Raw genomic sequence first — 12,188 nt, forward strand, 5'->3', positions numbered from 1 at the left:
AATTGACAGGTTTTTGAAGCACTTTTATTGTTTGGTAAGAACAATATATACACACATATGAACCATGAAATATGAATCGTGTGATTCTGTGATTCCACACTCAAGTTAAATGCTCTTATATTTTCGTTTAAAACTCATATTGCAAAAAAGTTCAAGATGAATGGCACAATTGATGCTTTAATTTAAATTTTTAATGGTTTTCTACTTAGAGCAACGTTAAGTAGCAAACAAGAAACATGACAAGAAGTGGAGGAAAGGCCATGGGAGACAGGAAAAGGTGTGTATTTTAACGCCTTTTAACACCACTTTCCTCCCTACTTTTTGAACAAAGTCTGATCTCATGTTTTCATGTTGTGCTGGGCCCCATAAATTACGTAGCTCTGCCTAGCACATACTGTTCCTATGGTCAACACACCAGACTTCCCTGGCATACCTGGCAAACAGCTAAGCAAACTCCAAATCTGTCTCAGATGACACCTGTGTAACAAGTCCTTTTGTATCTCTTAGAGATAGAAATTAGGTGTTTCATTTTCTGTCAACTCACAGTAATTAGCACCTCCTTACTTGCTCAGATTCACGTGTTCCACAAATATTTGTAGCCTACCATATCGCAGGTGCATTTTGTACCTTCTTTGATGGCAATGTCCTTCTCTTGTATTTGCCTTCCTATCTTTTCTGCTAAATAGAATGTCCGTGTAGATATTTACTGTGTCACATCAGGTTTTTTTTTTCCCAACAGGCATTCTGTTGAGTGCCTACTACATATCAACCACTGTGCTTCATTAATGCTTTTTTTTATCCCCACGCAAAGCAGTGTCTGAACAGAAATTGATAATAAATATTTTGTAGGCAACCAAGTTGATGAAATAAATAGGAGCCATAAATGTAGTTGAGTAAATAGCCAAGTATCAGCATGAAATTGAGTAGAAAGAATAAATCCAGGGGCACCTGGGTGGCTGAGTCAGGCTCAGGTCATGATCTCACAGTTGTCGAGTTTGAGCCCCATGTTGGGCTCTGCATTGACAGTGTGAGCCTGCTTTGTATTCTCTGTATCCTTCTTTTTCTGCCCCTCCCCTGCTTGCACTCTCTCTCTCTCCCAAAAAAAAATACATAAACATTTTAAAAAAGAATAAACCTAAATTAAAGAAATGCATTCTTCCATGATGATTTTATCAGTTTTCTTGCATCTACATTTCTTAGTTCACTGCCAGAGAATGCAAATAGGCTTCTGGATGAGTCACATTAGAGTCATCTATGGTTCATTATATGGCAAAACTGGAACATCAATGACAGACTCCTGGATGGCAATGTCTACCATCAGGGAAGCCAGCCTGCTGCCCTTGAACTTCACTGAACTAGATATGGGCAAAGAACAGATGACAGGAAGAAGTTACTAATACATAAAAAGGAGGAAAACAGTCCTTAGGACATCCAGGGGCATCACTTGAGGCAATGCAGCATAGCTGTGAAATCTTCTGGGGAGAACAACAGGGTACTCAGTAAGCCAATATACATGATCAGTGTGAGCACAATCTTTCTTTATTTTTTTGTATCAAAGTGTCCAAAAATGGATGAAAAGAGGCAGAACCACAGGCATTAAGTTGTCTTGAATTCAGGCATTGTGATTGCAACCCAGAAGAATTTCTTGTAGTCTTTGTGGGAAAACTATCACAGGAAGAAGAAAAAGCAATGTCGAGTGAGATGGATGGTGGAAGGTGAGTTTAAAGAGTTATGCCAATGTCAGTTAATTATGTCAGTGTTCCTAAAATATTTACCTGTATTCTGAAGTCAGGGAAGGAGTTAGCAGAAGGTTTTAAATAGAATTCAGTGGTTATGCTGGCAAAAGGACAAAGTGATGGAGTGCAGTTTGCACTGAATGAGTTGGAATAAGCCAAGTGGATATCTTGGGAATAGCATTTTAAGCAGAGAAAACAGGAAGTACAGTTAGGAAACTGCAGGGTGGGTGAAGTGGCTGAAACAAAGTCATTAAAGAGAAAATTTGTGGGAAATAAAAATTATGGAGGTCTTCCAGATGGGCCAGATCATAGAAGAGCTCATAAGTTATGGTTGGGACTTAGCTTTTTATTCTAATTGTGATGGGAAACCACTGGAGTGTTTGGAACATGTGAGTTTTCTATTTGAGAAGGATCACTTTGCCTACTATCAATAGACTCAAAAGTAGAAGCACAGAGGTCAGCGAGATGATAAGCTACAATAATAACTTATATCGAGATGTTCATCATGGAAAGTAATAAGATTCTAGATATATCTTTAAAGTAAACCTGACAGGGTTTACTGACAATTAAATGTGGCATCTAAGAGAAAAAGAGATGAGTATAATTTCAAAGCGAGGTGAATGTGGGGGTCAGGATGGGAAATGGGGCAGCTGTGGGGTAGGGGCAACCCAATGGTAGTGAGACAATTTCAAAGTTCAGTTTTTTTATATGTTAGTTTGAAATACATATTGGATAATCCAGCATTCCTGTCAGCTATGGAGTTGTATATGATTTGGAGATGAAATTCTAGATGAAGGAGATCAATTAGAGAGTGTAATTGTAAAAGAGCACACTCTCCCCCGCCCCAGGAGGGTAATGTGTTTTAAGTCTATTAAGTACCAGAATGGACTCATACTTAAATTATATTATTTAATCCCCATCATAACCCTGTAAAGGAAAGTAATATCCTCATGTTACAAACAGGGAAGCTGAGATGCAGCAAGATTAACAATTATCGAGTGGCGAATTCGTCATCATAAAATTGGCTTCCATCACGACACCTAATAATCTTCTCAACAGTGAAGGAAAGTAGCAGTTATGGGGTACAGCTGGGGATGAAATGAAATGTGATGACCAGAAAGAACATTCAAGTTCCAGGTTTGGGGAACACTCACCCACTCCCATGGGAATGTATTCAGAGTGTGAGTCCACGCAGGGGTATATAGAATAAAGGTGGGTCATTCCTGGGTTTTCCATATGGATGTGCCTCCTGACTGAAGTGAGTGTTTCCCAACTTCTCAATGGATATTTACTTTGAAGAGTAAAGCAATAATCAGCTAGACAAAAACTGAAGGGCATAGCATGGGCTATGCGGCTCAAAATTAGGTACGTCATCTCTTCATATAACTCTTCTCATTTTGCCAATGGAATATTTGTAACATTGTTTGATTAATTTCTGCCTCTTCTACCAGAACTTAACATGTCTGAAGACAGGCTCTTTTTCTGCTTTAGCTACCATTATTACCTTAGCCTGCAACACAGTGACTGATACGTTTTAAGCACTTAGGTCATGTTTATTGAATGTGTCAGTGAGTAAACAAAAGACTACGGCAAAATTCACTTGCATCTCTTGAGGCGGTATGACTCTGCCTTTCTCTGGTGTTGCCATTCCTTATGAAGGAAGACCATGTATGATTCCTTTTCAAACGTTCTATGATATTCAAGGCAGTGGCCTGAAGAAAATTGAGAGTAAATTTTAATTCAAGGATGGTGAGTAATAGTCTCTCTAGAAACAAATTTAAGAAGCCCTTTATGTGTATTTTTAAATACATGTTTAATTTGCACCATGAGCTTGACTCCTTCATTTCAAGCCCCCTCTTCTTCTTCTTCTTTTTTTAATTTTTAAACATTTATTTATTAAAAAAAAAAGAAAGAAATGTTTATTTCTGAGAAACAGAGGCAGAGCATGAGTGGGGGAGGGGCAGAGAGAGAGGGAGACACAGAATCCGAAGCAGGCTCCAGGCTCTGAGCCCTTAGCCACAAAGCCTGACATAGGGATTGAACCCACCAACCACGAGATCACGAGCCGGAGCCGAAGCTGGACGCTCAAACCCACTGAGCCATCCGGGAACCCCTCAATTCCCCCTTTCTTAAAAAAAGGGCTTGGCTCAAGCCTCACAGGATAGTCTTGGTAAACATTTGTTAAATGCATGACCAAATCCTGATAGGATTATGTATTGATTTAAAGCTCTGAAAAGCAAAAAGCTGCGAAGTGTTATAATGGGTTAAAAAAAATTCACCGACTATCACGGGGCTTCTGTTAGTTTTCATACTGTTCTTTGCCATATAAAGACAATCTTAGCACTTATTCAGGTACTTCTATTGACCCGTCTGAAAGTTCTTTGATGTGTGAAATTCTCTTAGCCATAAAATAAAGCAAAAGTTTGAATATAAGTTATTCAAAGAAAGACCATAACTGTGATAGGACAGCATGGGCCTTGCAGAATTTTTTAGTAAAGTGAAAAAAGGCTTTTCAAAGCCCAGCAGTTGCTACTATGTATTTGACCCACTGTTTCAGCCTGCAATTTCAGATGTTGTGGAAACTTGGATGGAATATAACACGACCAAAAGAGCAGTGTTCTTTTCCTGAACCTTGCCTCTTGCTGGTAGAATATAAAGTATAATAGCAAAGAAAATTTTAGGCTGAGACTTGAGCTTCAAAAGACAAAACATAGAGGTTGTTTCTTAGCAGGAATGAAACATATACATTTCAATGAGAAAATGGGAAGTCAGAGGTCACAATTGCTGTGGAACACATCTCATGATAGAATCAATATCAAAATGATCACTAAAGGTACTGTGGAGGGCACAGAAGGCCAGAACAATAATGCTTCAGGACTCTGAAAAAAAGGCGAGGCAGGAAAAGCTTTCTGTCTGTCAGGTAAATGTGCTTTTATTTTGTTTTTGTTTTTTTTTAAATACCCTCAAATGTAAAACATCACACTCTAACAGTTGCAAAAAGTTTTTTAATAAAAATTATTAAAATGGGTATAGAAATACAAATACTCTTTTTTTTTATCAAGTAGTATGTTCCTAGCAGACAGTCATTAGGAAACTTTCTGTTTATTTTATTTTATTTTATTTTATTTTATTTTATTTTATTTTATTTTATTAAAAAAAACCCTTAATTCCAGTATAGTTAACATACAGTGTTTTATATTAGTTTCAGGTGTACAATATAGTAATTCAACAATTTTATTCATTAGTCAGTTTTCACCATAATAAGTACACTCCTTAATCACTATCACCTATTTCTCCTACTCCCCCCTGCATCTCCCTTCTGGTAACCATTGGTTCTCTATATTTAAGAGTATGGTATTTCATTTCTTTGGGTTTTTTTGTTGTTGTTGTTTTGTTTTTGAGGGGTGTGTCCCTTTTTTCTTTCTTTGTATTGTTTTGTAAATTCTACATATGAGTGAATTCACACAGTATTTGTCTATCTCTGACTGACTTATTTCACTTAGCATTATTCTTGCCTTTTTTGTTGAAGATTAATTGACTATATAAATGTGGATTTATTTCTAGGGTTTCTATTCTGTTTCATTGACCTGTGTGTCTCTCTTTGTGCCTCTGCCATACTGTTTTGGTTACTACAGCTTTGTAGTATATGGAAACAGTCTGTTTTAGGGAATCGACTTTCATGACTGATGAGGTTGACTTTGTGTGGGGTATTGGAGAATAAGGAGGAAGAATTAAGTATGTGAGGCAAGACTGATTTGGTCAATTGGTTAATTGGCAATGCCGTTCAGTGAATTAGGAAAGACAGAAAAATGAATGGATTCTGGTGAAAGAGTAAGCTTTTCTGGGGCATGTTCTGTCTGAGATATCTGTTTTGTTCACTACTAAATAACCAATGCTTAGCAGAGACCTGGCACCTAGCAGCTGCTAAACAAGTATTTGTTGAATGAACAAATGAATGAATGCATGCATGGATGAATGAATAAATGAATCAATGAATGAATTAGAACCATTAGAGATAGAGTTGGAGAAATTTGGTTTGGAAACAGTATTGGAAATCACCAGTATTTAGGTTGTAAATTAAAGGAATTTAAAAAGAATGAGCATAGAAAGAAGTCATAAGACTGAATGACGACAGACTTTTGAGGTAACATATCTTTTTTTTATAGATAACAAATTATCTCTAGCTCCTAGAGTTGGGCAAACACCTATTAAGCCCTCATCTAAGAACTTTCTGGAAATGGTGCCCATGCGAACAAAAGATTGTACATGGAGTCAATTTTGTGCACTGAGTCAAGGGCAAGTAATAGACAAAACCAAGATAAATAATTTGAGCTCCTATTGATACTGTGTTGTTACAGCTTTTACAGCCATCTCATTTGATCCCCACATGAACTTGGTGGGGAGACGCAGGGCAGATATTAAGCTGGCATTCATTATCTATATCTGTCTTTATTGGTCACACTTCTGTCCTGATTGGCTGGAACTTGTGCCTTACTAATTATTAACTGTTTTAATATCACCCTTGAAGATAGACATGATTGGTCACATTTGACAAGCAAGAAAAATGAGGCTCAAAGACTGAAAGTCCAAGGTCACGCAACTTATAATTCTTTTAGTTGATTGTGAACTGGCTGGACATTTACGCAATTAAAGCACAAAAGCTTCCCTCAGCTTCCTTCTCTGTTTCTCCCATTCCAAATGGAAGAGAAGACATTTGTTTACTGAGCGTCAAGAACTCTTTGTTTCTGGAGATTGTGGCCTCTGTCACATTCACCTCCTGAATGAGTGTCCATTTAATAGACCAGCGGTTCTTAACAGTTGGAACTCCCCATGAAAATATCATGGGTATTGGCTATTTCTGTGTAGACTTGTAGAGACTTCCTGAATCCTGGCTGTTGCATCTTCTTACTTTAGTTTTTAAGTCACTGAATCTAAAGAATACGACTAAAACCTGCCTTCTTTGTTCTACCTTGTTCTGACTCCTTATAGCTGCCCTCAAAGCAGCACAAAACACATTTTAAACACGTGGTCTCTTTAAGATAATATAAGATAATACATTTTATGTAACACAAATAGTACGAAGCAGACTTTGTTGTCCATGCTGTTTGATGAAGTCTAGATGTCATAAGTTTTAAGTGTATAGACAATCATGAAAGTGGTGTGTCAGTAAAATACTGAAGAGCATAGTTAAATGGGATCTGGAATTACTCTGTCAAGGAATGTTCAGGTACAGATGACAGCTACTTAAAGGGATTCATTTAGGTAATTTAAATTGCTTGCATATTGTGTATAAAACATTCTATCTTCTTTAATAGTGAGCAACAAGTTGAAAGACTAATGGAGGAGGCAAGACTGAAAAATGTTCATTTCCAAGGGATCCTTTGATTAGCCTCATCTGAAATTTACCTTTTATATTTAGTATCCTTAAAAGTAAACAAAGAGTTTTTTCATTAGTTCTAATGTAACACTTCTAATGTGTTTCAAATACCTTTTGCCGAAACTCTTTTCAAGCTTTAATTAAGGGTATTTTTGAACAGTTAAAATCAAATAACACAAACATTTCAGAGTTATGTTCCTTTTCAAGGACTCCTAGGAATACCTTTTTAAAAGTTTCTGCTGAAAAGTCAGCTGTAAAGACAATAACAGTATTGCAGACTCACAATTTTAATTAACATTGCATTAATTAACAGCACATAGATTAAAGTCCAAGAAAATGTATGCCTGTGTCTTTGGGTGAGGGTATATTAGTGCAAGTTTCTCAATGTGTTCGTTGTTTTAATTATTTCAGAGAGATTTAGCATCTACTTACTTGGATCTTATGAATACAGAGACTCTCCGGAGAAAGTGTGAAAGTATCTCTAACATCAGGCTCAGTTGTGCATATAAATGGTGATTTTAGGGGCAGAGGAAGGTAGAAACTTCCGAGTTGGCATCATCTCCTCTGTCTCCCCACCATACACAGACCCAATCATTCAGAGGCCTAATAGATTCTACTAAATAAATGATTTCACATTTTGTTCCTCCTCCTGAACTCTATCTAATTTAATTTCGGTTATTATCTTTGGTTTTGACTGCTGTCAGTTTCTTTTCACTCGATTCTTTAGTCTGCTAACAGAATTACTTCTGTTATATATATTTTTGTTTCTGATACTCAGCACTCAATACTATATATATATATATATATATATATATATATACACACACACACACACACACACACACACACACACACATATATATGTATATATATATACACATATATATGTATATATGTGTGTGTGTGTGTGTGTGTGTGTATATACATATATATATGTTTTTATTTTTTTTCCTTTTCAATGAGGGCACCAAATTCCCCTACCTACAGGATTGCTTTTGATGGCTATTCGGCCACTCCTGACCAGTCAACTTCTGCCTGTCATCCCCTCTCAGCCCCCAGCACAGTGATTTATTTGTTCAGGGGCAGGACCATAAACCAAGTTGGTACAATCAGATCGGTTCTTAGAATATGTGGTCAAGCTAGAGAAGAAACACTCTCTAGAGCCTGGGACGATGGGGCCCGGGTGCAGTTGGTAGCTGTTTGGACACCTGACAGAACTGTTTGTGATTCAGAAGAGAGCTATGGAAAATTGACATTGTTTTCTTTTGGATTAGTACTTGGCAAGAATGTAGCTCTAACTCTCTGGCAGTTTTATTGCCACCAGATGGAGCCTGAGATAAAAGCAACATGGAGGAAAGCAAAGATGTCAGAGAGTGAGTCCTGGGGACAGGGTGTGATCTCCTAGGTCAACCAGCCCCTGAAACTACTCCCATGAGACAGTTTTATTTGAGGTTTCTGTCCCTTGCAACCAAATGGATCCTAACTGCTCTATCCTTAGGCTGAGGTGTTAACAAGTTAGCAGAATATTCAAATTCCTTCACAGTGGGGCTCCAATCACTCTTTCAGGACCACCTCTGTGCTTAATAGCTGTACCATCCAGCGCTCAGGAAGACTGCACTGTTTACCATTTTCCCATCCTTTAATAATGTTTGCCTTTGTGTACTTGGTATACTACTTATCTTTTGACCTGCTCAAATATTACCTTTTCTAATAACATTTTCCCTAATGCTCCAAGGAGGAATTATCTACTGTCTTTGATTCCCAAAGGTTTTTCCTCATAGTTCTATCACTGTGCTTAAAATTCCTCTGTTTCTTGTTATTCTTCCCTCCTTACCGCTCCATTATTGCAAAAGCAGCACCTCATTCATTTTTCTATCTCTACTTTCTGGTACAGTAACTGGGAAAACCTGGTATGGTCTTCTGTATTTGATGGGTATATATAAGTAAATGTCCAAAATATTCAAAATTACCACTTCACTTTAGGAGTTTTGCCACTGAATGTCCCATGAAAATGCAAACAAGAACCTGAAGAATACAAATTTAACAATCCATAGTCTTTTGGATTTATTTTAAAAATTTGTCAGCTATCTCAGCTGGTTCACTAGAGCCCTAGGCTTTCCCTAAACTGATTATCAATCACAATCATCAGGAAGGCAAATTTAAACATTGTACCTTAATCTCAGTCATCTGGATTCATTTACCTAGGGTGGAGCCCAGAAATGTGTATATTTTTAAAGATACCTAGATGATACTGATTCTCAGACATGTACTAATACATGTAGAACATGGCACTTTAAATTGAGAAGCTTTGGGGCACCTGGGTGGCTTGCTCAGTTACAGGATGAACTCTTGATTTCAGCTCGGGTCATGATCTCACGGTTCATTTCCTGAGTTTGAGCCCGATATTGGGCTCACTGCCGTCAGTGTGCAGACCCTGCTAGGGATTCTCTGTCTCCTCTCTCTGCCCTGCCCCTGCTTGTGCTCTCTCTCCCTCTCTCAAAAAGTAAATAGATAGATAGATAGATAGATAGATAAGTAAGTAAATAAATAAATAAATAAATAAATAAATAAATAAACAAACTTCAAACAAAAATAAGTTCAGAAGTTTAGATGGTGGAGTAGGGAGGATGAAGAAAATCTTGAAACATAAATTGACTTGGAGTCAAGGAAGGGTTGCAGAGACTCCACACTTGGCCCTTGGAGGGAAAGAAGGAGCCATGAAGAAGTGAGGGTGGAGAGGACAAAGTGACATGGTGTCAAAGATAGACCGTGGCTTGCGTCTCATTTTTCCACCTCAAATTGCTTTTTTATTTTGCCAAAAATAGTCCTTTTTCATAAATTTTCAAAATATAACATGATTATTGTGTGGTTGGGTTTAGAGAAGTAGCTTAGTGATCATTTTAGTTAATTTGTTTACCAGTGTTTCCTATACATTATAAACTGAGCTAATCACATATTTCATCAGTAGAGAGAACCCTTGATGTTCTTTTTGTTTTTTTTGTGTGTTTTTTTTTTTTATTTCACTTCATCTGTAAAATGGAATCTCTGTGTTATAAAAGACATCAGAGGTTACAGGAATGCTATCAGAGTGGCAGAAAGAAAAGTCACTGAGTCTCTAATAATCTGTTGATAGCTTCAGACCTGAGAACGTTTCATGAATTAGGTTAAATGTGCTAACATTTGGAAGAAACTGGAGGATTAATTTTTAAGCTCATTAGTTCTGCAAATGGCTAAGAAATAATGCCCAACTGCTAAAAATAGATCAATTTCTTTTTCCTGAAGGCTTTAAGTGGCATGTTTATTACTTCTGCACTTAGTACTTTTCTTCCTTGGATTTTCATTTATGTGTATCTGGTGTTTTTTGTCTCTTTAAAACATTTCTGAAATTGCCTGAACACAACCCTGCTATAGAAATGCTGGCAAAAGCAAATGTGAACTCTCCCATCTGTAGCTCTCTACCTTTAAAAGCAATATCATGATTGACTTAGTTACCTTTTGAGGGAGAAATAAATATTCTTTTCTAATTCATAAATTTTTCATGACTGCGAGTTTGAGGAATTAAAAGACAAAATTCTAAGCAATTAATTATTGCTAATTATGGACGACAGTAGACTATGTGCATTATGACTTATGAAGATAGCAATTGAGAACAAAAGGACGTATTAAATAAACATATACTAAAAAATATAGGCTATTTGGGGACATAGATGCCCCACACCAGCTTATTTTTGTTTATACTCACCGTTATACCCATTTAAATGATTTTAAATTAGTATTTTATTATAAAAGTATTAGAGTAATTGGAAACTGTGCTTATCTAATAAGATTACTGACATAATACTTTCTGAAGCTAGAATTATTGATTTGTGATATATATTTAAGTAGTAAGAAAAGCTCTAAATTGCAGATTAAACTGCTTTTAACCCAGCATTCCTTTTCCCCAAATTATAGTTGTTTCATATAAATTTCTCCCCGCTACTTTACTGGGATGTAATTGACATATAGCATTGTGTAAGTCTAAACTAGGCAACATGATTTTTTGAGATACATATATATGATGAAATGATTACAATAAGACCAGTTACATCCATCACCTCACATAATTACTTGGTGTGTATGTGGTAAGAGCATTTGAGATTTACTCTCCTAGCAAACTCTAAGTATGTAATGCAGTATTGTTAACTGTAGTCACCATGTTGCACATTAGCTCTCCAGAAATTATTCATCTTAAAACTGAAAATGTATGCTCTTTGCCCAACATCTCCCCATTTTCCTCAGTCCTTAGTTCCTGGCTACCACCATTCTACTCTTTGAATCTATGGTTTCAGCTTTTTGAGATTCCACATGTAAGTAAGATCACGTAGTTTTTGTCTTTCTCTGTCTTACTTGTTACACTTAGCATAATCTGCTCAATGTCTACCTTTTTTGTTGCAAACAGCAACAAAAGGGCATATTCCTTCCTTTTAATAACCAAGTGATGTTCCATTATATATATATCCCGATATTCTTTATCCATTCATTCATTCATTCATTCAACACTTAGGTTGTTTACATGTCTTGGCTATTATGAATAATAATGTAGTAAACATGGGGGTGCACATATCTCTTTGATATAGTGATTTCAGTTCTTTTGGACATAATCCTAGAAGTGGGATTGCTGGATTATATGGTAGTTCTGTTTTTAATGTTTTGAGGAATTTCCATAATTTTTCCCAAAGGGCTGTACCACTTTACATTCCCTTGCATGGTACACAAGTGTTTCCTTCTTTCTGCATCCTTGCCAACGCTTGTTATCTCTTGTATCTGATAATAGCCATTCTAATAGCTGTGAGGTGATATCTCACTGTGGTTTTGATTTGCATTTCCCTGATGTTGAGCATCTTTTCATATGTCTTTTGGACATGTGTATGTCTTCTTTGGAGAAATGTCTATTCAGATCCTTTGCTCTCTTTCACTCTCTTATTTTTTTCCCTATTGAGTTGTAGGAGTTCTTTATATATTTTGGATTTTAAACAGTTACATATGATTTGCAAATATTTTAATGGCATCAATTGTAATGTCTTTTCTTTCATTTA

The 12,188-nt window shown here is 36.6% G+C and overlaps 1 long non-coding RNA gene across 1 annotated transcript in view; it reads left to right on the top strand.

Annotated features, from left to right (window-relative positions):
- The first annotated feature begins 1,480 nt into the window (after nt 1-1,480).
- The window catches only part of LOC123589935, a 28,980-nt gene continuing 18,272 nt past the window's right edge, over nt 1,481-12,188 (top strand). The window contains exon 1 of the long non-coding RNA XR_006708520.1: nt 1,481-1,715. This is a non-coding gene — a long non-coding RNA (uncharacterized LOC123589935). The remainder of the gene's footprint in view (nt 1,716-12,188) is intronic.

The sequence above is a fragment of the Leopardus geoffroyi genome, chromosome B4, assembly GCF_018350155.1.
Source record: "Leopardus geoffroyi isolate Oge1 chromosome B4, O.geoffroyi_Oge1_pat1.0, whole genome shotgun sequence".
Taxonomy (NCBI): domain Eukaryota; kingdom Metazoa; phylum Chordata; class Mammalia; order Carnivora; family Felidae; genus Leopardus; species Leopardus geoffroyi.